The 27,556-nt window shown below is 46.7% G+C and overlaps 1 protein-coding gene and 2 long non-coding RNA genes across 5 annotated transcripts in view; 1 reads left to right on the top strand and 2 right to left on the bottom strand.

The window, feature by feature from the left end:
* LOC101442557 (saoe class I histocompatibility antigen, A alpha chain-like) overlaps positions 1-27,556 on the bottom strand; it is a 1,048,500-nt gene that overhangs the window by 349,603 nt on the left and 671,341 nt on the right. The gene's annotated exons all lie outside the window — the stretch shown is intronic.
* Positions 900-9,849, bottom strand: LOC111764082 (uncharacterized). Its single transcript, XR_002796780.3, has 4 exons — positions 9,791-9,849; positions 3,742-3,907; positions 2,555-2,643; positions 900-1,629 (listed from the first exon to the last, which is right to left on the bottom strand). It is a non-coding gene; the product is annotated as an uncharacterized lncRNA (long non-coding RNA).
* On the top strand, positions 4,422-22,508 carry LOC111764083 (uncharacterized). 3 transcript variants are annotated; one of them, XR_011647114.1, is made up of 6 exons: positions 4,422-4,663; positions 4,800-4,942; positions 6,294-6,621; positions 9,705-9,851; positions 18,062-18,222; positions 21,944-22,508. It is a non-coding gene; the product is annotated as an uncharacterized lncRNA (long non-coding RNA). The 3 variants fall into 3 exon arrangements; XR_011647113.1 differs by having other exon boundaries at positions 4,422-4,942; XR_011647115.1 differs by having other exon boundaries at positions 4,422-4,942; positions 9,641-9,851.

Raw genomic sequence — 27,556 nt, 5'->3', positions numbered from 1 at the left:
CCAGGGTGGAGTCTATACACAGCATGGGGTCTAACAGCAGGGTACTGGGCTATGGTAAAATAGAAGCAGAAGGACAAATACTGCCCTGTTTCTATAGTCGAGGGTCCCTGTGTCCAAGGATGTATGAAAAACATTAGAGAGTAGCTGCCTATGGGGGCAGGAAGACTGAGAATAAGAACTGCTGATAGAGCAGAGAAAAATAAAGTAAGACCAACAACACCTGTGTACCAAAAGCTAAGGCATGTGGGTGAGCCAACTCCCTACATGAAGTGCAAAGGAAGGAAGGCCCTGAGGATGGGAGGGCAGGGAAGGCCCAAGCAAGGCCAGCAGCCCACGCATGGATGGGAGGCTGGGCCTCCACAGAGCAGAGCAGGTGGACAGACAGACTGCACCTGCCAGGCTCTAGTTCCCAACATCCCACCCCATTGGGTCACTCCCTCAACTCCAGACAGCCCACCCTGACCCCTTCCCGGTCCTCGCACTGACCCCTCTCACCTGGGGCACCTCGAGGTGTGGCTGCCCCTCATGTCCAGCAGCTTGGCTGTCTCTGGTCAGGCCTCCTTTGGCTGCTGCCCAGGGGTGGACAGAACCAAACACTCAGGAGCGAACACCCCTCTCAGGGGTCAGGATAACACAGAGTGCACCGAGGGTCTCACAGTGGAGACAGGAAGGCTTTGTGTCACCAATGCCACCAGCAGGCCCCTGTGGACTGTCCAGGGGCCACCAGTGGGGTCTCCCCTCTGCTGACTCCCAGGCAGTGCCCAGTCCTCACCCCTGGCTCCTGGGCACACCCAAACCTCACTCCTAGGTACAAAGTTTCTCTTCCCTTTCTTTTTTTTCCCTTCTATTTTTGAACAATAATTTGATTTTTATGGCATAAATAATATTTGCAAGCAAGCTTTCCAGCCAAAAACCCTTTAATTTTACTAACTCTTCACTTTACAACAAAATAGATAGAGAATATTTCTTCACATAAGTTGTGGGCTTATATTCACTTAATAAACATTCTGGAAATCTAGCTATGTATGTTACATACGTGTTAACTACATTTACTGTAAATAGAAATGTTTTCTAAGGAAATGAGAAATCAAGTCGTGGCTTCTGGCTCGCCATAGACCTAACTTCTCAGCCAGCACATCTGTGCAGGTTTATGCAGAGATGTGTGTTTACAAGTTGGGAAACAGGCATTGCTGTACCTGAGGCACTAGAGCTGCCACATCTATAAACAGCTCCTATTTTTACTTACTTTGGCACCAAGATAAACTGGTCAAAACACAGGTGACCTGAAGCCCCTGTCTGGGGTCCATGGTGAGTTCAATTAGACCTCAGAAAGGCTGCGCTCTCCACCCCCAGCCCCTGTTTGCTGCTGCTCCCCTCTGTCTCCGGCCACAGCTGAACTGACCATTCACGCATGGAGCATGGACCTTTGGGGGCAGGTGTGCTCAGGTGAGAGCCCAGGCCCCGCGCCGAGGGTCCCGTTCGCCCCCAGCAGGGAGGGGCAGACCTGGGGAGGCTTCTGGGCCCCTGCCTGAGGGCAGCCCGGCCTCCCGTGGACGCTGCAGAGCCTGGAGTTGGGGACGGCAGGTCCCTGGAGCCTCTTAGAGAACCAGCCGTGGGTGACGCCCCCACCTGTGACAGAGCAGAGGAGCACTTGGTCAGGTGCTTCCTTCCTGCTCCCTTGTCCCTGCACAGCGCTGAGGCCAAGCCCAGGACAGAGCCCTGTGCTCCTGGGTCACAGCAGGGGTCAAAGTCATGGAGGAGGAGACAGTTTTCCCCAGCGTGAGATCCTGACGGGGGGCGCAGCGTCCTGGCCGCGGAGGGGCATCGCGGCGGCAGCTCTGGGCCGATTTCTGTGCTCGCGGCGAAGAGCCCAGAGCAGGTGCACAGCAGACAGAGGGCCCCAGAGCCGACGGGCGCCTTCTCAAAAGCCGAGGCTGGGGTTCAGGCGCCAGCACAGTAACGAAGCCTACAGGCCTGGGAATGCGCCATAAAGCCCTTTGACACGTGACGCAGAGCCCCAGGCGCAGCCCCCTCAGCCTAGCAGGTGACTTAAAGCCACGCCAAGGTCAGCTCCGCTGGCAAAGGGCCGCGGCGGGTCAGGGCTCGGGACTCGTTCTGGACATTCCCTCTGCTGTTCAGAACTGAACTTAGGCCCGTGCAGCCCGAGGTCTTCTTTTACTTCCTTTGTCACAGGAGCAGTTAATGGCTTCTCCAGGTGCAAACTCAAGGTGGTCTACAAGGGGGCAGGGGCAGAGGTGCTGTGGGAAACAGACCCCTGAGCAGAGCCCCCGTCACAGAACGGTCCTCACGGCCAGCGGCCCCACGAGTCCATGTGTGTCCTGGGGTGGAAATGAGCTCCCGTGGAAAAGACTTCCCGGAGGCCCACAGCTGCCTCCCGGGCACTTGCCCTCAGTCCCCCAGCTGACCACTGTGCGGCCGTCCTCAGGTTTCAGCGGCCTGACCACCTCCTGGTCAGTGTCCTCGGGTTTAAACTGTCCCCAGCAGTCCTACGTGCCCCACTGTTGGGTCTAAAGGTGTTTGAACCTTACATTACCTTCCCATCCAGAGCTGGCTTTTCCTCCTCTGGACAGCTGGACAGACAAGTCCGTTTAACCGTGTGCCGGGTGAGACTGTGGACTCTACCTGTGTGAAAATAATAAAGCCACACACTAGTGTACAAAACTGGCAGGATTCACAAAAAATTGAAACTGTAGTTGACTATGAGGCATGACAAGGGAAGTGGGTGGAGAGGGGTTTCTCCCCTCTGGAGACGCTGGGATTTTCACCCTGAGCACAGGCTACTTTACCACGAACACGAGGCAGCGCTCCTGCTCCTCCTGCAGCGGGACCACCAGGCCCCTTGGCTTCTCTCTGGCGCAGACACGGGGGTCCCGCCCACCTCACTGGAGGACAGAAGCGCCTCTGGCTTCTTTACAGCAAGGCCCCTCTTGCCCAGCAGGTCACCCAGGTGATTGCTCAGGTCACAGCCACTCGCAGTAGATTTGTAAGGAAGCTCTGGTGGAGGAGGGCTTGGCTGCCTTCAAACCCTGGATTCCGGATTTCAGGAGCGGAGCCCCCACAGCCAGGATGAGTAGAGGCTTCTATGGGGGACCTGGGCTGCAGGTGGAGGCAGGTCTCTTTAGGGTCTGGGTGGGAGGGTGAGAGTGGGAGGCTCTACCTTGAAAGGAGAGAGAGCTAGAGCCATAAGGGCAGGGGGGGGGGGGGGGGAGGCATCACCCCGACAGTGATTCATAAGGTGCTTTGTCAAGGGTTTTAGAAGCAGCTTGATCCTGTGTCCAGATAATTACAGGAATAATAAACATTTAGGGAAACCGACTTTGGCCCAGTGGTTAGGGCGTCGGTCTACCACATGGGAGGTCCGCGGTTCAAGCCCCGGGCCTCCTTGACCCGTGTGGAGCTGGCCATGCGCAGTGCTGATGCGCGCAAGGAGTGCCCTGCCATGCCGGGGTGTCCCCCGCGTGGGGAAGCCCCACGCGCAAGGAGTGCGCCCATAAGGAGAGCCGCCCAGCGCGAAGGAGGGAGCAGCCTGCCCAGGAATGGCGCCGCCCACACTTCCCGTGCCGCTGACGACAACAGAAGCGGACAAAGAAACAAGACGCAGCAAAAAGACACAGAAAACAGACAACCGGGGGAGGGGAGGGGAATTAAATAAATGAAAATAAATCTTTAAAAACAAACAAACAAACAAAAAATAAATAAACATTTAGGAGGTAACCAGACCTGAGTAAAGCCTCATTTCACAGGGTGATGGGCTCTGGTGCTTGCTCCATTGTCATCAGGGAAGACCTGGTCACCATGACAGGGCACCCCTTCAAGTGCCCCCCAATTGTCCCCACAGCCACTAGCAGAAGCCTTTCACTCCACACGTGTTGTCGGAGTCACGGACCTGAAGGGTATCGGGAATGAAAGAAAAAGAGAGATTGGGATCAGGGGATCTGAGAGCATTGAAGCCTCAAGCTCATCAGACAAGTTTATTAATCTCTGGGGCTTCTGTATATACCGCAAGCAATCGTGAGAACCAGCAACTATCCTAGCTAACTATTCCCATTACCTCAACCTATGTAACACAATGGATCAAAATCTACGATTATAATTCAAAGTTCAAAATTTCACTGTTCTGTTATATTGTTGAGAAAACATACCCATAAATCTTGTTGCCCAGGTTGTCCTGTTCTACCTAGTCCTCGTTCCACCTGAATGTACACATCTCCTTGCTAGATTTATGACCTGCATGTATAGCTATGGAGACAGCATGACTCTGTGGTCAAGGAAGTAACTTGTTTCCATGGAAACAGCATGCCTTTGTTTCCCACAATGTGACATGCGCAAAGTCTGGTCACTCACTTTATCACACTCTCTGTTACCCTAGAGAAGTGACCTGGAGGAATCAGATCAGAAGGGCCCTAGGTCCAGCAGGGGAGGAGGCCCAAGTCTCAGTTGGTGACACAGCCCCAGTGGACGTCGAGAGGAAGCAGCCTCAGCTGTAAACTTAGTGCCAGCCCAAGAGTCTTGATTTTCCCCATGACGATTATTTGAAGAGTTTTTATTTTAGATTTTTCTCCAAAACTGGCTGGCACCTGGCTTTCCTGTGCCCTAGGCCAGCCAAGCCTGCCTCTGCTTCTCCACTGGAGGAGGAGACAAGGTGGAGCACGTGGGAGAATAAAATAAAATCCGCGGGCTGCCCTGCCTGCATGGCCGCCCCTCCCCTGTACCCCAGGGCCGGCGCTGAGGCTCACTGCATCCCAGCCTTTCAGGTACCAGGAACCTTCCTTTCTCAGGTGGGAAGAAAAGCCTTTGCCCAGAAATACACATCCAAGGAGATCAGCGCCTGGATCTGGGTGTCCAGGAGCGTTGCCCATCTTGGGCCAGGTGTCACCCACAGGCGGGTCCACGCCGATGGCAGAGAAAATGCCCAGAGCAGGTGAGGGCCCTGGGGCAGGTGGGGCCATGGGGCAGGTGGGGGTGAGTGGGGGGCAGACAGAGCGCTGGCCTTGTCCAACCAGCCTGGGCCCAGCCCCCTTGGCTCAGTTTCCCTTCCATCTGAGAAAGGAGCACAACCACTCTTCTACCTGACCGCCAAGTGGCACTTCAACACCTGGCGTCTCAAAGTGCGTTCAGTGTCCGGAGCCGCTTCCTCCTGTCCCTGGAGCTCGTTAGCAACAGGCTTGGGGTCCAGCCCAGACTTCCAGGGTCGGAACCTGCCTTTAACAAGCTTCCCAGGTGGTCTGAATGCATGTCAATTGGAAAGGACTGACATAAGGGTCTATCAGAACTAGATAGGGAGACCAGTGTCTAAATTACAAAGCGATTTAAAAGCAAAGCTATGTTTAGAAAGTTGCACATTTCTTCAATTCAGTAAAGGTTCTGGCACAGTGCTGGGCATAAAACAAGGGCTTGATGGGTGTTTTTGAATGGTAACAGTTATACAAGTAACTACTATTTACTGAGCACTTACTACGTGCCAGGTACTGCTCTCAACTCTGCATCTGGCCATATTTAGTCCTCACAGCTGCTATAGTGTAGGTGCTATGAGTCCTCCCACTTGATATATGAAGATGGTGTGGGGCCAAAAGTTCCAATAACGTGGCCTCTTTCATCTCGCAAGAGCCAGAACAGAGAACCCGAGCAGCTGGGCTCTGGGGCTCGAGTGTGGACGTGGTCCTGACGGGCTGGAGTGGAGCTCCCAACACCCCAGCTCTTTACCTGAGTCTGTTTGCAGGTGCAGCACCAAGGTGTGTGAGGGAAGCTGAAACAGAGAGAGCTGTGACGTGTTCTTTATGGGCACCCCCAGCATAGCGGGTGCTGGGTGCAGCGTGAGGACATGGAGAAGACTTCTGGGGTCTAGGGGACAGAGGTGCACCCCCTCCAAGGTCAGTGTCCGCACACAGGACCTGCCCTCAGGGAGTGGAGGGGATTGGAAGGTTCAGGAGGCAAAGGGGGAGTTGGGTGGGAGAGATGAGTGGAAGGCATCTCTGGTCCTCTCGGGTTCCAGATTTATTTTATTCTATAGAATATATTTCTCCTTAGAATTTTTTATTTTAAATGGTGTTAGACTCTGGCTTGAGTAGTAAACATTTCATAGATTAAATAGTTGTTCTGTGACTGGCCCAAAAACATGATTATTATTTATAATCATTTTGGGGATGGGGAATGTCCCCCCAATACCAAATACTGTATTTTAACACTGTGACTCTTTGAGCTGTGCTGGGCTTGGGTGTTTGTGTGATTGAATTAGAGGGTGTGTATATCAGAGCACCTGTGCTCTCCTGTAGAGTCGTCCTTGTGTGGGGGGTGAGAGCCCCTTCCCTGGAAATGCCGTGTTTAAAGGAGGAGGGGCTGGGAACAGGCCTCCCTGCTCCAGGGACTCCACACCCTACAAAAGCAGAAAGAGCAGACCTTGGCTCCACGCGCCCTTCCCTGGTCCTGCTCGTCCTTCCTCCTTGAAGAACAGCTCAAAGGCTCCTCCTGAGCGAGCGCCCCTGCTGGAGGACCTGCGCCTGCAGCTCCTTCCCCTGGACTTTCCTCACTAATGGAGCTGCCCGTTCCCCTGCGCTGGCTCCTGTCTCCACCTCGTCCTGGGAGGTGTTCTGCCTCCAGCAGGTGAGTGTGTGGGGATCAGGGACTGGAGCTGGAGTTATCAGTCGGGCCTCGGGATGCAAACCAGCTCTGCTAACTGGGAGGATGACGCTGGTGACACCACAGCAGCCACCACCTCCTGCAGTCTTCCTGGGTGCCGGGACCGCGCTGTGCATTTGCCTGGATTAGTTCTCATAATCTTAGCAGCACCCTGAGCGTTTACCTGGGTTAGTTCTCATAATCTCTGCAACATGCTGAGCTTTTACCTGAATTAGTTCTCATAATCGTAGCCACAGCCCCGTGAGGAGGTGCTGTTCATACTCTGTTGTCTACAGAGACTGAGAAACTTGCCAGGACCCCCCAGCTTGAAGGGCCATCTCAGTCCAAGACTCAGCCCAGCGCCCTAACAAGACCCAGTGACCAGGGCGGTCACCGCAGGGTCATCCTCGCCTCCTCTCTGGGCTGAAGGAGTCAGGTGCCCCCAGACCCCATTAGAAACAATCCCCAGCCCCTCCTCCCCCTCTCCAGCGCCCCCAAAGGGCGTTCTGCCTCCCTCCTCTACCCCATGTAGCAGGAGTCGCTCACTTTTAGGGGCTCCTGTGCTGGCGGCCGACACTTCTCCTGCTCCTTGCTGAGGGCCCCAAACCATGACTTTCTCAGGGGCCTTCTGGGCTTAGTCCTCGCGCTCCTGCAGGACCTGCTGCAGCTCCTCCACCTGGCCAGCAGGGGGCGCTGCTGCCCCCAGCTCCCTCCACCTGGCCAGCAGGGGGCGCTGCTGCCCCCAGCTCCCTCCACCTGGCCAGCAGGGGGCGCTGCTGCCCCCCAGCTCCCTCGACCTGGCTGGCAGGGGGCGCTGCTGCCCCCAGCTCCTCGACCTGGCCAGCAGGGGGCGCTGCCGTCCCCCAGCTCCTCGACCTGGCCGGCAGGGGGCGCTGCCGTCCCCCAGCTCCCTCGACCTGGCCAGCAGGGGGCGCTGCTGCCCCCAGCTCCCTCGACCTGGCCGGCAGGGGGCGCTGCTTCCCCCCCCCAGCTCCCTCGACCTGGCCCGCAGGGGGCGCTGCCGTCCCCAGCTCCCTCGACCTGGCCAGCAGGGGGCGCTGCTGTCCCCAGCTCCCTCGACCTGGCCAGCAGGGGGCGCTGCTGCCCCCCCAGCTCCCTCGACCTGGCCGGCAGGGGGCGCTGCCACCCCCAGCTCCCTCAACCTGGCCGGCAGGGGGCGCTGCTGTCCCCCAGCTCCTCGACCTGGCCGGCAGGGGGCGCTGCCGTCCCCCAGCTCCTCGACCTGGCCGGCAGGGGGCGCTGCCGTCCCCCAGCTCCTCGACCTGGCCGGCAGGGGGCGCTGCCGTCCCCCAGCTCCTCGACCTGGCCGGCAGGGGGCGCTGCCGCCCCCAGCTCCCTGGACCTGGCCGGCAGGGGGCGCTGCCGTCCCCAGCTCCCTCGACCTGGCCGGCAGGGGGCGCTGCTGTCCCCAGCTCCCTCGACCTGGCCAGCAGGGGGCGCTGCTGCCCCCCCAGCTCCCTCGACCTGGCCGGCAGGGGGCGCTGCCACCCCCAGCTCCCTCGACCTGGCCGGCAGGGGGCGCTGCTGTCCCCCAGCTCCTCGACCTGGCCGGCAGGGGGCGCTGCCGTCCCCCAGCTCCTCGACCTGGCCGGCAGGGGGCGCTGCCGCCCCCAGCTCCCTGGACCTGGCCGGCAGGGGGCGCTGCCGCCCCCAGCTCCCTGGACCTGGCCAGCAGGGGGCGCTGCTGTCCCCACCTCTACCTGCAGCCTCTCAGCAGCTGCTTCCACCTGCTGCTTCTTGGTTTCCGTCTGAGCCTGTGAGGGGTAGAAGGACAGACATGCTTAGGGAGGGGCTCACAGCGCTGGGCTCCAGGAGGTTCACCTAAACATTCACTATTGATAAGGGGACGGGTGATGAAGAGTTTTACTAAAGTGTGGGAAGGAGGCCAGCACAACCTTGTGGTGTAATAAATACCATGATTTGAAAGTGGTTAAAATAGTAGATTTTATGCTGTATAAATGTTGCCCCAATAAAACCTAAAAAATAGAAAATAAAACATAATAAAACTGTAGACCACAAAGATTGACCTCTATTGTAAACTATGGACTATAGTTAGTGATATAATTATAGAGATGCTGGTTCCTCAGTGACACCAAAGCTACATCACTACTGCAGAACATTTACACGGAAAAATGTGTATGGGGGTGCTGCGGTGTACGGGGACCCTGCCTGGTTTTTCTGTAAACTTACAACTGCTCTAATAAAAAGAACAAGAAAGATGTGGAGTAACTAGTTGCAAGGGTTCCTGCAAATAGCACCGTGGTAGCTGTGGCTGGTCTCTGGATGACTTACCACGAGGAGGGCATCTTATCACAGATTCCATAATGATGCCACATGATGCTCCCAGAGCCATATGGAGCTAAAAAATCCTTCCACGTCTATAATAATATCTTAACCCTATAAAACCATGGCAGGGGAAAGTGGGCTGATAACAGTGAGTTTTAGAGAGGAAGTGAGGCCGAAGTGAGGTGTGATTAGTGCCAACAAGCTGAGCAGAAGAGCGTGTGGCTGGTCTCGGCCACGTCTCCACCTATGGGGTGAGCTCTGATGGGAGCTGAGGGGAGCTGAGCAGATCTTCCTGTCCCAAGACTCTCTCCTGATCAAGTACCAGGACTCCCCTCACTTTGATTTCTCCTGGATGACTTTGTAGCCTAAAAACCAGAGGCCGAGGGTCCAGACATGCCACGTCCTAAGCCTGTGGTGCTCTGTCGGCCTCATGGCCAGGACTAGAGTACAGGCACCAGCTGAACCTTCAGCCTGAGCCCCCCCAAGGTGGTGCCCTCAGGCAGGCTGAAGCACCATGGCCTGAGACCCCAAGGACCAGGGCACTGGTCTTTTCACAGGAACGTGGGCTTGGCCGTGCACTCCAAGCACCACACTCTTGACCATGGTTCTCTGCTCTGTAAAAATGGCTGATCTGAACATTTGGATCTTGGACTAGAGGATTCAGAACCACTTCTGCTCTGTTGCTCTGACTCCACAGCCTGGATTGCGAATGCCTCTGTGCAGATGGGGAGTGAGTGAGGAGTGTCTGCCTTTCCTTCCAGCCCTGGACAGACACCAGAGAGCAGCCTCCCCAGGCCATGGAGAGGACACTGAAGGAGGGGCAGGGGAGCGGCCTTCACCAGAGCACCTGGAGCTCCTGGGCTGTGCAGCACTCCGTGTCCTCATCTCATCTCCCTCCACGCTCAGAGGTTCCGGCGACTCCTAAGACGTTCCTGTGGGAGGCAGAGGGGCAGAGAGAGGTGGTGGGATTAGCACCTCAATGCACAGTACAGGGGTCTGCCGTGGGTGGGAGATGCTGTTAAGGGCTGGGGGTTTAGGTGCTAAAGGGCGATCATTGTCCCTAAAGAGCACCATCTAGGAAGGGGGTGTCCCCAGTGGACAAGATGTAGACACTGAGGTGAGCACAGAGAGGCAGAAGCAGGAGGGCAAGAGTTTTAGACAGCACAAAGCATTTATTTATTTTCAGGAGGTACTGGGGATTGAACCTGGGACCTCATACATGAAGCAGGTGCTCAACAACTGAGCTACATGTTCCCTGCACAAAGCATTTATTTATTTTTAGAAGGTACCAGGGATTGAACCTGGGACCTCATACAAGGAAGCAGGTGCTTAACCACTGAGCTACATGTTCCCTGCACTAAGCATTTCACCTGGGCCTTGAGAGATTATCTCAGCTGGACAAGAGAAGGGGAGGAGAGCATTCTGGAGGAAGGGCTTGCCTGCGGGCAGCCTCAGAAGTAGGAAAGAGAAGGACAGTTCAGGAAAGCAGGTGCAGCTCAGCCTGGCTGGACCAGGTGCCTTGGGGAGGGGGTTGCAGAGGGGACGGAAGGGAAGGCAGCATCCCACCCGCAAAGCCTGTGTGAGCAGCTCCTGGGACACAGGACACCTTTGGGCAGGGCGGGTCCATGAAAGAGCTCTGAGCAGAGCACGATGAGCTCTGCCTCTCAGGAGGGTGATGGAAGGGGTGAGAATGCAGGAGGGAACATCCCGAGAGCACCCCGAGTCTGGTGGGAGCTGGGGGGGCCTGGCTGTGGGAAGGCAGAGTTAAACACTGAGATGTTTCTAGGGAAGCCTCTTCAAGACCTGGTGACGGGAGGACGAGCCAGCTCTGAGAGGCAGGCAGCGGGCAGTGCCCTCAACCCAGGGGACATTCCTGCAGCGCTGGGCTCCTCTGCGCCTCCCTTCCTCAAAAAGAAGGGGCACCCCTGCAGGATGCCCTTCCCTGGACCCCAGTTCAGGGTCGTGGTCAGTCCATGGCTCAGGTGGATCTGGGGCAGGTGCACCTGCCCGCAGCCAGCAGGGGGTTCCTTCTCGGGTGGGGTTCTGCTGCCAGGGAGGCCAATTCCTCACTGCACTGTGGGGTCCACAGGGCAGACACGGGGCTGGCTCCATGTGGAGAGTCCTCTGAGGCTGGAGCTCAAGGCCCCTAAGTGTGAACTCCCACAGGGCCAGGTGGAGCCACGTCCCCTGGGGTCCCTCAAGCTACTGTTGTTCTTAATGGTGAAAGATGAAATCTTTCCCACCAATATGGGGAAAAGACAAGGATGCCCACTCTCCCCCTGGTATTCAATATTGTGATAGAAGCTCAAACTAGAGCAATTAGGCAAGAGAAAGAAATAAAAGGCACCCAAATAGGAAAGGACGAAGTAAAAAATTTCATTATTGACTGATGATGTAATACTAAGAAAATCCTCCAAATCCACAACAAAACTAATAGACAATTTCTACAATGTGATGGGATTCAAGATTTATATGCAAAAATCAATAGCATTTTTATACACTACTAATGAGCAATCTTAGGAGGAAGTCAGAAAAAAATTCCATTTACAAAAGCCACTAAAAGAATCAAATAGCAATAAATTTAGTCGAGAACATAAAGGAACTGTATTCAGAAATCCATAAAACAATGATAAAAGAAACCAGTGCTAATCTAATAAGTGCAAGCATATTTCTATGTTCGTAGTTTGGAAGACTAAATATCCTTAAGATGTCAATTATAACCAAACTGATCTACAGATATAATACATTCCTGATAAAAATTCCAATATCCTTCTTGGTAGAATTTTTTCTTTTAACAATATATTTTTTTTAAGATTTATTTTTTATTATTTATTTCTCTCTCCCCCCACCCCCTCCTTCATTGTCTGCTCTCTGTATCCATTTGCTGTGTGTTCTTCTGTGTCTGCTTGTGTTCTCATTAAGCAGCTCTGGGAACTGATCCTGGGACCTTCTGGAGTGGGAAATGGGCAATTACTCTCTTGTGCCACCTCCTCTCCCTGTTCTGCTATGTCTTTTTATTTTCTGTCCTCTCGATCTCTTGTTGCATATCTTCCTGCACGAGCTTTTTGCATCAGCTGGCACTGCTGTGTGGGGCAGCTTTCTCACCTAGGACAGCATTCCCATGCAGGGCAGCACTCCTCATGGTCTGCTCGCTGCATGGGCCAGACTGCCCTCACCAGGAGGCACTGGGCATCAAACCCTGGACTTCCTATATGGTAGACAGGAGCCCAATTGGTTGAGCCACATCCAGTTCCTAATTTCTTGGTAGAATCTGAAAAGCCAATTATGACATTTATCTGAAGGAATCAGGATCTCCAAATAGTCAAAAACATTTTTTAGAAAAAGAACAAAATTGGAGGACACTCACTTCCAGACTTTAAAGCATATTATCTACCTACAGGGGTGAAAGTAGCATGGTACTGGCATAACCATAGAGAGATTGATGAATGGAACCAAATCTAGAGTTCAGAACAGACCCTCCCATCTATGGTCCAGTGATCTTTGACAAGGCTGTCAACCCACTTAGCTGGGTCAGAATAGCCTGTTCAGAAATGGTGCTGGGAGAACTGGACATCCATATCTCAAAAAAGAAAGAAAGAAAGAAGAACTTAAACTCACAGCTTATTCAAAAATTAATTTAAAGAGGATCGAGGACCTAAATATAAAAACTACAATCATAAAACTCTTAGAAGAAAATTTTAGGGTAACATTTCCAAGATTTTGTGCTGAGTGGTGGTTTCTTGAATCTTAATCCCAAAGTGTAAGCAACAAAAGAAAAAGTAGATAATTGGGACAGCATGAAAATTAAATACTTTCGTTCTTCAAAACACTTTGTCAAGAAAGTAAAAAGGCAGCTAACTCAATGGGAACAAATATTTGAATACCATATATCTAATAAGGGATTGCTCTCCATGTTATATAAATAGATTATAGGGAAGCAGATGTGGCTCAAGTGATTGGGCTTCTGCCTACCATATCGGAGGACTTGGGTTCGATTCCTGGGGCCTCTTGGTGAAAAAAAAAGCACTGGCACAGTGAGCCAGTGCCCGTGTAAGTGAGTCACACAGCAAGATGATGATGCAACAAAAGAGAGACAAAGGGGAGAGCCAAGGTGAGGTGCAACAGAAACCAGGAACTGAGGTGACACAAGTGACAGGGAACCTTGCTCCATATCAGAGGTTCCAGGATCAAATCCCTGTGAATCCTAGAGGAGAAAAATGAGAAGAGGGAGAAAAGAGAAAAAGACACAGAATATCACACAGCGAATGGACACAGACAGCAAAAACGGCAGGGGAGGGGAAAAAAAGATTTTTCACCTTAATGACAACATGACCAGCCACCCTATTTGAAAATGGGCAAAAGATTTGAACATTTTTTCCAAAGTGAAAATAGAAAAGGCCAAAAGCCACATGAAAAGAAGTTCACATAACTCTAGCTATTAGGGAAATGCATATCAAAACTACTATGTGCTGTCATCTCTCACCATACGGAATGGCCATCCCTAAAAAAGAACAGAAAATGTCAGGTGCTGGAGAGGATGTGGAGAGATAGGAACACTCCTTCCCTGTTGGTGGGACTGTAAAATGGTGCAACCTCTGTGGAAGATGATCTGGTGGTTACTCAGGAAGATGATCAGGTGGTTACTCAATATAGAACTGCCGTATGATCCAGCAATGCCGCTACTAGGAATATATTCAGAATAACTAAAAACAAGGATGTGAACAGCTATTTGCACTCTGATGTTTATAGCAGCTTTATTCACAATTGCTAGAAGATGGAAACAACCCAAGTGTCCTGAACCAATGAATGGATAAAAAACAAGTGTTGTATCCATACGATGGACTATTTCTCAGCTGTAAGAAGAAATCAACTGGGGAAGCACATGACAACATGGAGGAACCTTGAGGATATTACGCTGAGTGAAATAAGCCAGACAAAAGGATGACTATTGTATGGTCTCACTGATACTAACTAAAGGACTGGAATTATGGATTTGCACTCTGAATTGTAGATTTGTGGGAGATGGAATGTGGGATGGAAAGGGGTGAAGAAGTTGGATGTATGTAGAGTGTTTAATAAGGTCCAAAATAAATATATATGTGGTAATGATTGGACTCGTTGGTAACATTTATAGTGAATATTACACTGCTTGTTTATGGATTTGATTGTGGTTTCTGGAGGACACCCAGAAGTTAATATTGGGAATATATAACAATGATTTGGAATTAGATGAGGATTGTGGTTAATATTATAAATACAAGAATGTTCTACTACAGGGTATCAAGTATGTGGGGATACATGGGAAAATGTAATTAACGCAATTTATCGGCTATAGTTAACATTGTAATTTTTTGTAACAAAAGCAGTGTGGTACTATATTAATTCTATTAAAGGTTAACAAAAGGAATACGGGGTTTAGTTTTGTAAGACATGAGTATGATTAAATACTTTTATTCTCTTTTTTTGGAATAATAAGACCTCGACTATGTCATTTAACTAATCTGTGTTCATCTGTGTGTCTGTCTGAACGCTAGAGGAACACCTGAGGGAGCAGTTGCAATTAGATGAGATAAAAGTGTCTCAAAAATAACTATTTAGGAGTAATATTTCCGTGATTTGTTGAGCTGCCTTTTTCTGTTCCTTTATTTTTGTGAATTTGAAATAAAATTGTTAATAACCAAATTTTAAAAAGATGCTGTGAACATTATTGAAATGACACCAAAGATTTAGAATATTATTCAGACTTAGTGGATATAACAGTGGCAGGTATGAGAAAATGAGTCCAATTTTGAAAGAAGTTCTACTCTGTGTGAAGTGCTATGAAACAGCATCGCATGCTCCAGAGATACCTTTAGTGAAAGGAAGGGCCAATGGATGTGGCCAACTTCCTTGTTGTCTTATTTTAAGAAATCCCCACAGCCCCCCACCCTTCAGCAGCCTCCACCTGATAAGTCAGCAGCCATCAACATCTAGGCAGAACCCTCCACCAGCAAAGGACTATGACTCACTGAAGGCTCAGGGAGGGTTAGTATTTTTTAGCAATAAAGTGTTTTTAATTAAGGTATGTATATTGTTTTTAGACATAAAGCCATTTATTCCATCCTTAATAGAGTACAGTGTAGTATACACATAACACTTATATGCACTCAAAACCAAAAAATTCAGGTATGTTAGGCAGTCAAAGGGATGCTGATGCAAAATACCAGAAATTGGTTGGTTTTTGTAGTATATTTATTTGGAGTAGGAGCTTACAGATACCAGGCCATAAAGCATAAGTTACTTCCCTCACCAAAGAATATTTTCAGCTCTTGGAGCAAGATGTCTGCTGACGTCTGCGAGGGTTCAGGCTTCCTGGGTTCCTCCTTTCCTCAGGCTTCTTTTTCCTGGGCTCAGGGTTCCTCTCTTCCTGGGGTTGGCTTCTGTTTCCTCTGTGAACTTACTTCCCAGGCCTCCAGCTTAGGCTTCAGCATCAAACTCCAACATCAAAATTCCAACATCAAAAGTCCCCTACTCTGTCCTTTCCTGTGCCTTTTATCTGTGAGGCCCCACCCACCAAGGGGTGGGGACTCAAGGCCCTAATGATGTGGCCAAATCAAACCCCAATCATAACTCAACCATGCCCAGGTACAGATCAGATTACAAACATAATCCAATGTCTATTTTTGGAATTCATAATCATATCAAACTACTACATCGGATGACTCATTTTATTGTGACATTCGCTTTACTGCCGTTGTCTGGAATTGAACCCTCCTCATCTCCGAGGTACACCTGTGCTGTTGTACCTGTGAAGGGATAATGTTGGGGAGACTTTTCACTACAACCATAGTGTCCTCTTGGCGACCTCCAGGAAAGACCCTCTCTCCAGTGTCAGTAAACCTTTACCAGGTTTCTTGTGAAAACTGTCTAACGTGTATGTTTTGGGTCCTTTCACTAACTTTCCTCTTTGAGTTGGCTCTCAGGAAATTCAGAGCCCAATTCAGAGACCCCAAGGAGTAAGAGGGTGAAACTTATGCCAATATGTGGGTGCTAAACATATTCTTGTTTTCACTTTCTGTTTTTCTGCCTTTACTTTCACTTCAGCCCAATTTAGTCTCTTATTTAATTTTGAAAATCTTGTTCTGTATGGCTTTTGTTGTTGTTGTTACTTAGAGTCCCTCTGGGATGAGATGGAGTAAAAATAAATAATAACCTCCTCACCCTGCCAGTCCTGTCTTGGGGTGGAATCAGGCCAGGGACTTGGGGAGAGGCTGGAGAGAGATGGGGTGACAGGCCTTGGGGGGGGGGCAGGCCATGAAGCAGGGCTGGGGACTGTTCCCAGAGCACCTGGACCTGGGAAATGCCACATTTCATATTTTTCAAAATAAACTTAACATTGGCAAAAAGTATTTAAGTGTAAATTTATAGCCTGAAATTGATAATAAAGGACAAATAGAAACAGCTTAGGCCAATATATTTGATAACAGAGACAAATGGACTGTTTCCTTTAAAGAGATGAATTATCAAAACTGAATCAACAATAGGAAATGTGAATAGCAGTTACCAATTAAAGAAATTAAATTCATAATGAGAAACCATCCCACAAAGGAAACTCCAGACTTAAGTGACTGTACTGTTGAATTCTACCATACTTTTAAGCAAGAATTTACATCACTACTGTGGAAACTCTTAGAGAAAATAGAGGAAGAGGAAAACACACTTTCAAATCATTTTGTGGAGCATTACCAAAAGCAGAGAAAGGCATCAAAAGGAAACTGTGGTGGTTAAGCTCATGGGTCAACTGGGCCAGGCTGTGGTGTCCACTTGTTTGGTCAAGCAAGCACTGGCCTGATTGTTACTTGAGGACATTTCATGGATTTAAGTCATCAGTACGTTGATGGCATCTATGGCTGATGACGTCTACAATCAACTGAGGAGATTGTCTTCAATAATGAAAGATGTCTCATCAAATCAGTTGAAGGCCTTAAAAGAAGTGATGGTTTAAGCTGTCAGAAGAGGGAATTTCCATCTCTACTTCAGCCAGCTTCTCCTGGGGAATTCATGGAAAACCTTCCCTGGTGTTCCTGCCCTTTGGAATTTGGAATTTGGATGTGTCCATCCCTATAGTCATGTAAGAAAAAGAAAAAGTTCTGTCCAGGTATTTTTATCTCATCGGATTCCAACTATTAGCTCAGTTGTCCCTCTAGTGTTCAGAGAGATACACAGATGAAACAGATTAGTTAAATGCCCTAAAATGTTGTTAAGAAGAAATGGGGAGGATCCACCGAGCAGATCTGAAAACTTACTATGAGCTCCAGTAGCAGCTTCAGGGCAGTGGTAGGACAATGAACATAATAAAGAGCAGAAATAGAACCACAGGTGCACATGCTCTTGAAAATGGCTTCCCCTAATCCAGTGGGGAAAGGACAGGCTTTTCAACAAATGGTGGAAAGTTTCAAATACAGTTTTGACACAAGGAGCTGGTGGGGGGTGAGGCCGAGGGACCTGGACAGCTAAGGCCCCTGAAGGAGAAATGACCTGGGATGCTGGGCTCCTGCGCTCAGCCTGGGGGAAGGTCCACCTTGGTGTGGGGATGGTGGGCAGGTGCCTGGTCCTGGGATCTGGGGAGGCAGGAGGGTCAGCCCTCAGGTTCGTGGGGTGCATGGGCAGAGCCTGGGTGGTCTTAGTTAGATGAGCAAATACCTGGGAGAGGCATTGCTGGGTTGTAAGTTAAGTCCATGCTTAGCTTTTCAGAACCTGCCAAATGCCTCCGCGGTGGCTGCACCCTTTGGCCTTCCTACCAGCAGGGAGTGTGGGTCCCTGGGACACCACATTCTTGCCAGTGCAGGTGTCACCACTCGTGACAGACTGAAAATCACCTCCCAACCCACCAAAGACCTCCACATTGGTGGAGAGATATTCCTAATCCCTGGAACCTGTGAATATTACCTCATATGGCAAATGGGCCCTTTGCATCTGTTATTGATCTAGAGCTGGGGGATTACCCAGGATTATCCCCATGGGCCCTAGGTGTGATCACATGGATCTCATAACAGGGAAATAGGGGGAGATTTTACTACACCCAGAGGAGAAGGTGTCAAGAAGACTGAGCAGCGATCTGATGATGTTGTCCTTAAAGGTAGAGTGATTTGACCAGAATCCAAGGAGACCTGGCAGCCCCCAGACATGGAGGAGGCAAGACACAGGTTCTCTCTGCTCGAGCCTCCAGAGGGAGCCAGGCCTGGCCGACATCTTGATTCCAACCAGGGACGTTGATACTGGATTTCTGGCCTCCATATTGTGAGTACATTAATTTCTGTTGTTTAAAGCTACCAAATGGGGAAGGGAGGTGGCTCAAACCATTGGGCATTTCCCTCCCACATGGGAAGTCCCGGGTTCAATGCCCAGTGCCTCCTGAAAAGAAAAAAAAACAAGTACAAAATGAATAGACACAGAGAGCAGACAGCAAGCACAAACACCAAACGGGGAGAAATAAATAAATAAAATAAAGCCACCAAAGTTGTGAAAATTTGTTTCACTGACAACAGGAAATTAACCCAGCAGTTTATTTTAGTTTAGTTTAATTTAGCCTTTCTAACAGGTGTGTGCAGGGCCATCTCATGGTGGTTTTCGTCTGCTCTTCCCTGATGACAATGACGCTGAGCATGTTTTTAGGTGCTTATTTATCACCTATGTATCTTCTTTAGTGAGGTATCTGTTCAGACATTAGCCCATTTTAAAAAATGGTTGTTTTCTTATTAAGTTTTTTTTCAACATTTTAAAAATGAATTTTATTGATATATATTAATAAAACAATGTTTCCAAAGTGTACAATCAATGTTACTTGGCATAATTACAGAGTTGTGCTTTCATCACTTTAGTCAATATCAGGGTGATTTCATTACTTTAATAATAAGAATAATAAACAAAACACAAAAAACTTTAAAAAATATTTTTGTCTTTATTAGATTTTTTTAATGTTACATTAAAAAAATATGAGGTCCCCATATACTCCCCACCCCCCTCCCCCCACTCTTCCCCCTATAACAACAACCTCCTCCATCATCATGAGACATTCATTGCATTTGGTGAATACATCTCTGAGCACTGCTGCACCTCATGGTCAATGGTCCACACCATAGCCCACACTCTCCCACACCCACCCAGTGCACCATGGGAGGACATAAAATGTCCGGTAACTGTCCCTGCAGCACCACCCAGAACAACTCCAATCCCCACAAAATCTTCCACACCATATCTCTTCCTCCCACTCCCTACCCCCAGCAACCACCATGACCACTTTTTTTAAAATTAAAATTATTTATTTATTTTTAAAAATTACATTAAAAAAATATGACGTCCCAATCAACCCCACCGCCCCCACCCCCCACTCTCCCCACAGCAACACTCCCCCCCATCATCGTGACACATCCATTGCACCCGGTAAGTACATCTCTGAACATCACTGCACCCCGTAGTCAATGGTCCACATCATAGCCCACACTCTCCCACGTTCCATCCAGTGGGCCCTGGGGGGATCTACAATGTCCTGTAATTGTCCGTGAAGCACCACCCAGGACAACTCCACGTCCCGAAAATGCCTCCACATCTCATCTCTTCCTCCCATTCCCCAAACTCAGCAGCCACCATGGCTACCCTTCCCACACCCATTCCACATTTTCTCTGTGGACATTGGATTGGTTGTGTCCATTGCACATCTATGTCAAGTGGGGGCTTAGATTCCACATGGATACTGGATGCACTCCTCCTGCTTTCAGTTGTAGACACTCTAGGCTCCATGGTGTGGTGGTTGACCTTCTTCAACTCCATGTTAGCTGAGTGGGGTAAGTCCAATAAATCAAAGTGTAGGAGCTGAAGTCTGTTGAGGCTCTGGCCTTGGCTATCATATTGTCAGTCCAGAGATTCAAATCCCCTAAATATATCTTAAACCCCAGCACCAACTACTATTCCAATAAAGTAGCATACAAGTCTTGTGAGAAGAGATCCCCTCTGAGTCCAATTCCATCATGCAGAAACACCAGCTCCAGAAGGGCATGGCTACTTTTTAAACACCAATGCCACATTTTCTTCAAATATTAATTACAATAGTTCATGAACAGAATATCAGTAAGTCCACTCTAATCCATACTCTATTCCTCCATCCTGTGGACTTTAGAATGGTTGTGTCCACTCCACATATATATCAAGAGAGGGCTTAGATTCCACATGGATGCTGGATGCAATCCTCCTGCTTTCAGTTGTAGGCACTCTTGGCTCCCTGGTGTGGTGGTTGACCTTCCTCACCTCCATGTTAGCTGAGTGGGGTAAGTCCAATAAATCAGAGTGTAGGAGTTGCAAGTCTGTTGAGGCTCAGGGCCTGGTTATCACATGCAGAATCCAGAGATTCAGGTCCCCTGGGTATATATTAAACCCAAGCACCAAGTTCCAGTATATGTAACTGGAGAGGCTTGTGGACAAAGACCACATCTGAGTTCAGCTCCATCACACAGAAACCAAACTCCGAAGTAGGGCCAACTGACATGGCACTGGACTCCATCTGCCATGACCATAGAACCTGTGGGTCTCTGTAGCCCTCAGAAGAATCAGTACCTGAGGTTGTATCTACTTTATCTGTCTCTGGGACTCTGCTCAGATGTGCATAAGGGCAACCCCTCTTATAACCTCCTGGATCTTTTTGGAAACTCATAGCCATATAAACTCATTTGATCTTTCCATTTCACCCTTTTGTTCTGGTCAAAAAGCATTTTTAACTCCTGGTATTATAGATAGACTGAGATATTCTGCTGGTCCATGTGGACCCTTTTATTCAAGGTCATTTTCTAGTTACATAATGAGCTGGTAGTAATCCCTCGGTGCCAGGGAGGCTCATCCCCAGGAGTCATGTCCCACCCTGGGGAGAAGGCAATGCATTTACATGCTGAGTTTGGCTTTGAGACTGGCCACATTTGAGCAACACGGAGGTTCTCAGGAGGTAACTCTTAGGCACCCTGCGGCTCTAGGCCTTGTTCTTATTTCAGGTGCACAAGCTTATAAGCATAGTCATTAATATCAAGGGTTTATTGTTGGACTTTCCTTCTTTTTTGGTCTTTGCCATTGTACTTAGGGGATTGTTGCTGTTCCTTTAGGGACTGTGATAGAGCTCCTCCGGCTATGAACTCAGCCCTCCCTCAGTTGTTTTTTGATTGTAACCACTATGAAAATATCCAAGCATTTTTATGTACCCTGGATGTATGCCCTGGAGAAGTCCCTGCCAACCATGTGTCCCCTGTCAATAACATCCCACACCATTATTCCTCCCCTGCCATTGTTGAACCTCTCTGTGATCCAAGACTTCTTAAAAAATGAAGCCCAATATATTGCCAGGTTACATTAATAGTAAATATTGTGATGAGTTTAAAGGTCAGATATAGAACACATATTAATTAGAAAAATTAAGGGAAAAATAAATTGGGGTATCAAAAAGTTAAAAAATGCAAAAGCTTTGTTTTTGATGTTTTGCCTTCCATCATTGCGATAATGTTGCCCTGTATGCAAATTGGCAAGGCAACTTATTCCGTGTTTTCCTCGGTGTCCACATCCTTTCTTTTCCTAATTATTGATCCTATCTTCAAAAAGTTTTAGATCATAGTAATTCATATATACAATATACAGTAAACCCACGTATCCAACATAAAACCCTTTTCATTTCCACAGCAATCTTTTTACATATTCATACTATATTTACTGAAACTGATGTACAGATATTGAAAGAATAGCTTTCAAACAAGGTAACATTTGGGTTTACATTGTGGTTTATATTTTAGACTATATAATTTTCTAAATTTTTAGTTATCTTATGTTTTGCATTGTGATGTACATTTTAGCTTATCAGCCCCTATATATTTTTGGTGTAATTTAACATGTCTTGTATCCATCCTTGCATACTCTTGTGGAACACTTCTATTGCCCACACAGTTACATTGATTCCATCTATTCAATACTTCTCTCCCCCTCCCCGTAGGGTCCACAGTGACAGTAAATCTTCATTGCTTGAAGGACCATGTTAAGAGACACTTGCAACAGTGGTGAGGGCTTGGAATGCTCAACTGCCCTAATGCTTTGGGAGCAACCATTTCTCTTGAGAGATACAATTCCTTCTATTTGAGAACATCAGTCTTCCCCAGGATGTGGTATACCTTCACTCTCATTATATGGGTCTCTATCCAATGATATAATGCACTATGGCAAAATGAGCACTCACACACTCCCTAGTAGCTTGTCCTGTGTCAGATTATCCCCTTTAAGCATCTTAAACAGGTAACCTTCCTTATTATATTTTTGAAAAAGTTTTCTCAGCATTATACTCTCAGCCACATATCTGAAAATCTCCTATGTTTATATGTTCTCCCACCCTTCCCCCAATTTCTTGGGCAATATTACCCATCCTCCCATCCCTAGCCCCCCTCAAGTCTGCAAAGCCCCACCCAAAGGTAACCCTATACCCCCATTTTATCCCTTCCTTGTACAAATACTTACTTCCAGCTTATCATAGATTTCACACTGTCAGCTTACATCCTTCCTCTACCCCCCCCCCCCCCAATTTCCTTTAAGCCTATCATCCAGTCTCTAGCTCTCTGAGGCAGCTTGGTTTATTTATTTCATATCACTGAGGTCATGTAGTATTTGTCCTTCAATGCCTGGGTTGCTTCACTCAACATAAGGTTCTCAAGATTCATCCATGTTATCATGAGTGTTTGTAGTGCATTTATTCTTAAAGCTGAGTAGTATTCCATTGTATGTATATACCACATTTTATTTATCCATTCATCTGTTGATGGGCATTTGGGTTGATTCCAACTTTTGGCAATAGTGAACAATGCTGCTATGAACATTGGTATGCATATATCGGCTTGTGTCCTTGTTTTCAGTTCTACTGGGCATATATCCAGCAGTGGAATTGCTGGGTCATATGGCGAATCTATAGCTAGTTTTTTGAGAAACTGCCAAACTGTCCTCCAGAATGGCTGGGTCCTTCTGCATTCCGATCAGCAGTGGATGAGTGTTCCCATTCCTCCACATCCTCTCCAATACTTGTATTCTTCTGTTTTTTTCATAGCTGCCAATCTATGGGAGTAAGGTGGTATCTCATTGTAGTTTTGATTTGCATTTCCCTAACAGCTAGAGATTTGGAACATTTTTTCATGTAGTTTTTAGCCATTTGTATTTCTTCTTTGGAGAAGTGTCTGTTTAAATCTTTTTCCCATTTTTAAAATGAGTTGTTTGTCTTTTTATTTTCAAGGTATAGGAGTTCTTTATATATGCAAGTTATAAGTCTCTTATCGGATATATGGCTACCAAATATTTTCTCCCATTGTGTAGGCTCTCTTTTCACTTTCTTGACAAGCTCCATTGAGGTGAAGAAAGCTTTAATTTTGAGGAAGTCCCATTTATCTATTTGTTCTTCTGCTGCTCATGCTTTTGGTGTGAAGTTCATGAAGCCATTTCCTATTACAAAGTCTTATAGATGCTTCCCTGCACTGCTTTCTGAAGTCTTTATGGTCTTGGCTCTTATATTTAGGTCTTTGATCCATCTTGAGTTGATCTTTGTATAAGGTGTGAAATGTTAATCCTCTTTCATTCTTTTACATATGGCTATCCAGTTCTCCAGGCACCATTTGTTGAATAGGCCATTCTCTCCCAGTTGAGAGTGTTTGGTGGCTTTATTGAATATTATATGACTATATATGTGAGGATCTATATCAGAACTCTCAATTCGGTTCCGTTGGTCTGTGTGTCTCTCCTTGTGCCAATACCATGCTGTTTTCACTACTGTAGCTTTGTAGGATGTTTTAAAGTCAGGAAATGTGATTCCTCCAATTTCGTTTTTCTTTTTCAATATGTCTTTCACTATTCGGGGCCTCTTTCCTTTCCAAATAAATTTCATACCTAGTTTTTCTAGTTCCTTAAAGAATGCTGTATTGATTTTTATTGGGGTTGCATTGAATGTATAGATCAGTTTTGGTAGGATAGACATCTTAATAATATTTAGTCTTCCTATCCATGAACAGGGAACATTTTCCCATTTTTTTAGGTCTTCTTTGATTTCCTTTAACAGTCTTGTGTAGTTCGCTCTGTGTAAGTTATTTACATCTTTAGTTAAATTTATTCCTAGGTATTTCATTTTTTAATTTACTATTGTAAATGGTATTTGTTTCTTGATTTCCTCCTGAGCTTGCTCATTATTGGTGTACAGAAATGCTACTGATTTTGGCACATTGATCTTATAACCTGCAAGTGTACTGAACTCATTTATGAGTTCTAGAAGCTTTGTTGTATACCTCTAAGGGTTTTCTATGTATAGGATCATGTCATCTGCAAAAAATGAAATTTTGACTTCTTCCTTTCCAATTCAAATGCCTTTTATATCTGATTCTTGCCTCAGTGCTCGAGCAAGTACACCTAAGTCAATGTTAAATAGAAGAGGTGAGAGTGGGCATCCTTGTCTTGTTCCTGATCTTAGAGGGAAAGATTTTAGGATTTCACCTTTGGAAACGATGTTGGCTGTTGGTTTTTCATATATACTCTTTAACGTGTTCAGAAAATTTCCTTGTATTCCAATCTTTTGCAGTGTTCTTATCAAGAAAGAGAGCTGTATTTTGTCAAATGCTTTTTCTGCATCTATAGATATAACATTGTGATTTTTTTCCCTCCAATCTGTTTATATGGTGTATTAATTGATTGATTTTCTTATGTTGAAACATCCTTGCACACCCGGAATGAATCCCACTTGGTCATGGTATATAATTCATTTAATGTGTTGTTGAATATAGTTAGCAAGTATGTTGTTGAGGATTTTTGCATCTACATTCATTAGAGAAATTGGTCTGTAATTTGCTTTTCTTGTTGTTTCTTTGTTTGACTTTGGTACTAGGATAATGTTAGGATCATAAAATGAGTTCAATAATATTCCTTCTGTTTCGATTTTTTGGAAGAGTTTTAGCAAGATTGGCATTAGTTCTTTCCGGAATGTTTTGTAGAATTCACCTGTGAAGCTGTCTGGTCCTGGGCTCTTCTTAGTTGGGAGGTTTTTAATGACTGATTCTATCTCTTTACTTGTGATTGGTTTGTTGAGATCATCAATTTCTTCTTTCATCAATATGGGCTGCTTATGTGTTTCTAGGAATTTGTCCATTTCCTCTGAATTTTCATTTTTGTTGGAATACAGTTTTTCAAAGTATCCTCTTATGATAGTCTTTATTTCTGTGGGGTCAGTGGTGATATCTCCTTTCTCATTTCTTATTTTGTGTACTTGCATCTTCTCTCTTTTTTTCTTTGGTAGTCTTGCTAAGGGTTGTCAATTTTATTGGTCTTCTTAAAGAACCAGCTCTTGGTTTTGTTTCTCTTTTCAAGTGCTTTCTTATTTTCTATTTCATTTAGTTCTGCTCTTATCTTTGTTATTTCTTTCTTTCTTCTTCCTGTGGGGTGACTTTGTTGTTTTTTTACTTATTCCTCCAAATGTGCAGTTAGTTCTTCAATTTTTGCTCTTTTTTTTTTTTCTGATGCATGAATTTATGGCTACAAATTTCCCTCTCAGTACTGCTTTTGCTTTGTGCCATAAGTTTTGGTATGTTGTGTTATCATTTTCATTAGTTTCAAGGTAGTTATTAATTTCTTTTGTGATTTCCTCTTTGACCCACTGTTTTTCTAAGCATGTGTTCTTTAATTTCCATATCTTGGTGTGAAATCTGGGCCTCTGGCCCTTGCAGATTTCCAGCTTCACTCCACTGTGGTCAGAGATATTATTTTGTATGACTTCGATCATTCTGAATTCATTGTACCTTTCTTTGTGTCCTACCATATGGTCTATCTTGGAGAATGATCCATGAGCACTTGAGAAAAATGTATATTCTGCTGTATTCAGGTGTAATGATCTGTATTTGTCTATTAGGTCCAGCTCCTCTAATATACTGTTCAAAGTTTTTGCTTCTTTATTGATTCTCTTTTGAGATGTTCTGTCCAAAGTTGATAGTGGTGTATTAAAATCTCCCACTATAATTGTAGAGGCATCTATTCTTTCACTTAGTTTTTCCAGTGTTTGCCTCATGTATTTGGAGGCACCCTTGTTAGGAGCATAAATATTTATGATTGTTTGTTCTTCTTGAGAGATTATTCCTTTCACTAATATGTAGTATCCATCTTTGTCTCTCACAGTCATTTCACATTTAAAGTCTATTTTGTCTGCTATTAATATAGCTGCTCCTGCCTTTTTTTGGTTATTCTTTGCTTGTAAGATTGTTTTCCCAGCCATTCACTTTCAACCTCCTTGAATTCCTGGGTGTAAGATGTGTTTCTTGTATACAGCATATAGATGGGTCATATTTCCTTATCCAATCTTCCAGTCTAAATCTTTTGACAGGTGAGTTTAATCCATTGACATTCAGTGTTATTACTTTCAAGGAATTACGGATTTTAGCTATATTTTGTTTGGACTTGCGTTTGTCATATTTTGTTTGTTTGTTTTTCCTTCTCTTTTTGTCTTTTTTGTTGCTCTTACACTCTCCTCCAACTCTGCCTCTCCTGTTTTTTTCTTTCTTCCTGCAGAACTCCCTTTAGTATTTCTTGAAGGAGAGGGTTCTTGTGGGCATACTCTTTTAACTTTTATTTATCTGTGAATATTTTGAATTCTCCATCATTTTTGAATTTTAGTTTAGCTGGGTAGAGTGTTGGAAATTTTTTTCTTTTAGTACCTTGACTATATCATACCACTGCCTTCTTGCCTCCATGGTTTCGGATGAGAAATCAGCACTTAATCTTATGGAGCCTCCCTTGTATGTGATGGTTTTCTTTTCTCTTGCTACTTTTAGAATTTTGTCTTTGTCTTGAGCCATGGATAATTTGACAAGTATATGTCTTGGGGTAGTCCTGTTGGGATTTATGCTGTCTGTGGTGCATTGTGCTTCCTGGACATGTACAGCCATCTCCCTCAGTAGATTTGGGAAGTTTTCAGCCATCATTTCCTCCAACACCCTTTCTGTACTCTTTCCCTTTTCTTCCCCTTCTGTGATGCCTATAATACATATGTTTGTGCATTTTGCATTGTCATTCAGGTCCCTAAGTCCCAGCTGGAATTTTTCTATCTTTTTATCTATCAGTTCTACTATCTGAAAAAACTAACTCTTAATAATCACCACACAATCTCTGTATCCTTTCCATGCAAGACATAGCTGCTAATGAATTCTTTTTCTTCCCCTAGCGCCAACCCTGCTGTTTTGCAGTGTCCACTTGCTATGTGACCTTCTGTATCTATTTCTCTTTTTGTCTTCTCTTCTCATTTTCTCCTCTAGAATTCACCAGGATGCAATCCCAGGGACCTCCAATGTGGAGAGAGGTTCCCAGTCCTTTGCGCCACCTCAGTTCCTGGTTCCTGCTGCATCTCCCCTTGACTCTTCCCTTTGTCTCCCCTTTGTTTCATCATCATCTAGCTGCGTGGCTCACCTGGTTTACCGCATGGGCACACCTTGATCAGGAGGTCCCAGGGACCGAACTGGGTCCTTCATTAGGGTAGACAGAAGCCCAATCACTTGAGTCACATCTGCTTTCCTCAATTTCCATCTAACTCATTTGTATTTACATT

The sequence above is a fragment of the Dasypus novemcinctus genome, chromosome 22 (genome assembly GCF_030445035.2).
Source record: "Dasypus novemcinctus isolate mDasNov1 chromosome 22, mDasNov1.1.hap2, whole genome shotgun sequence".
In the NCBI taxonomy this organism is placed as follows: Eukaryota; Metazoa; Chordata; class Mammalia; order Cingulata; family Dasypodidae; genus Dasypus; species Dasypus novemcinctus.
This window is presented reverse-complemented; position numbering and strand designations above follow the sequence as displayed.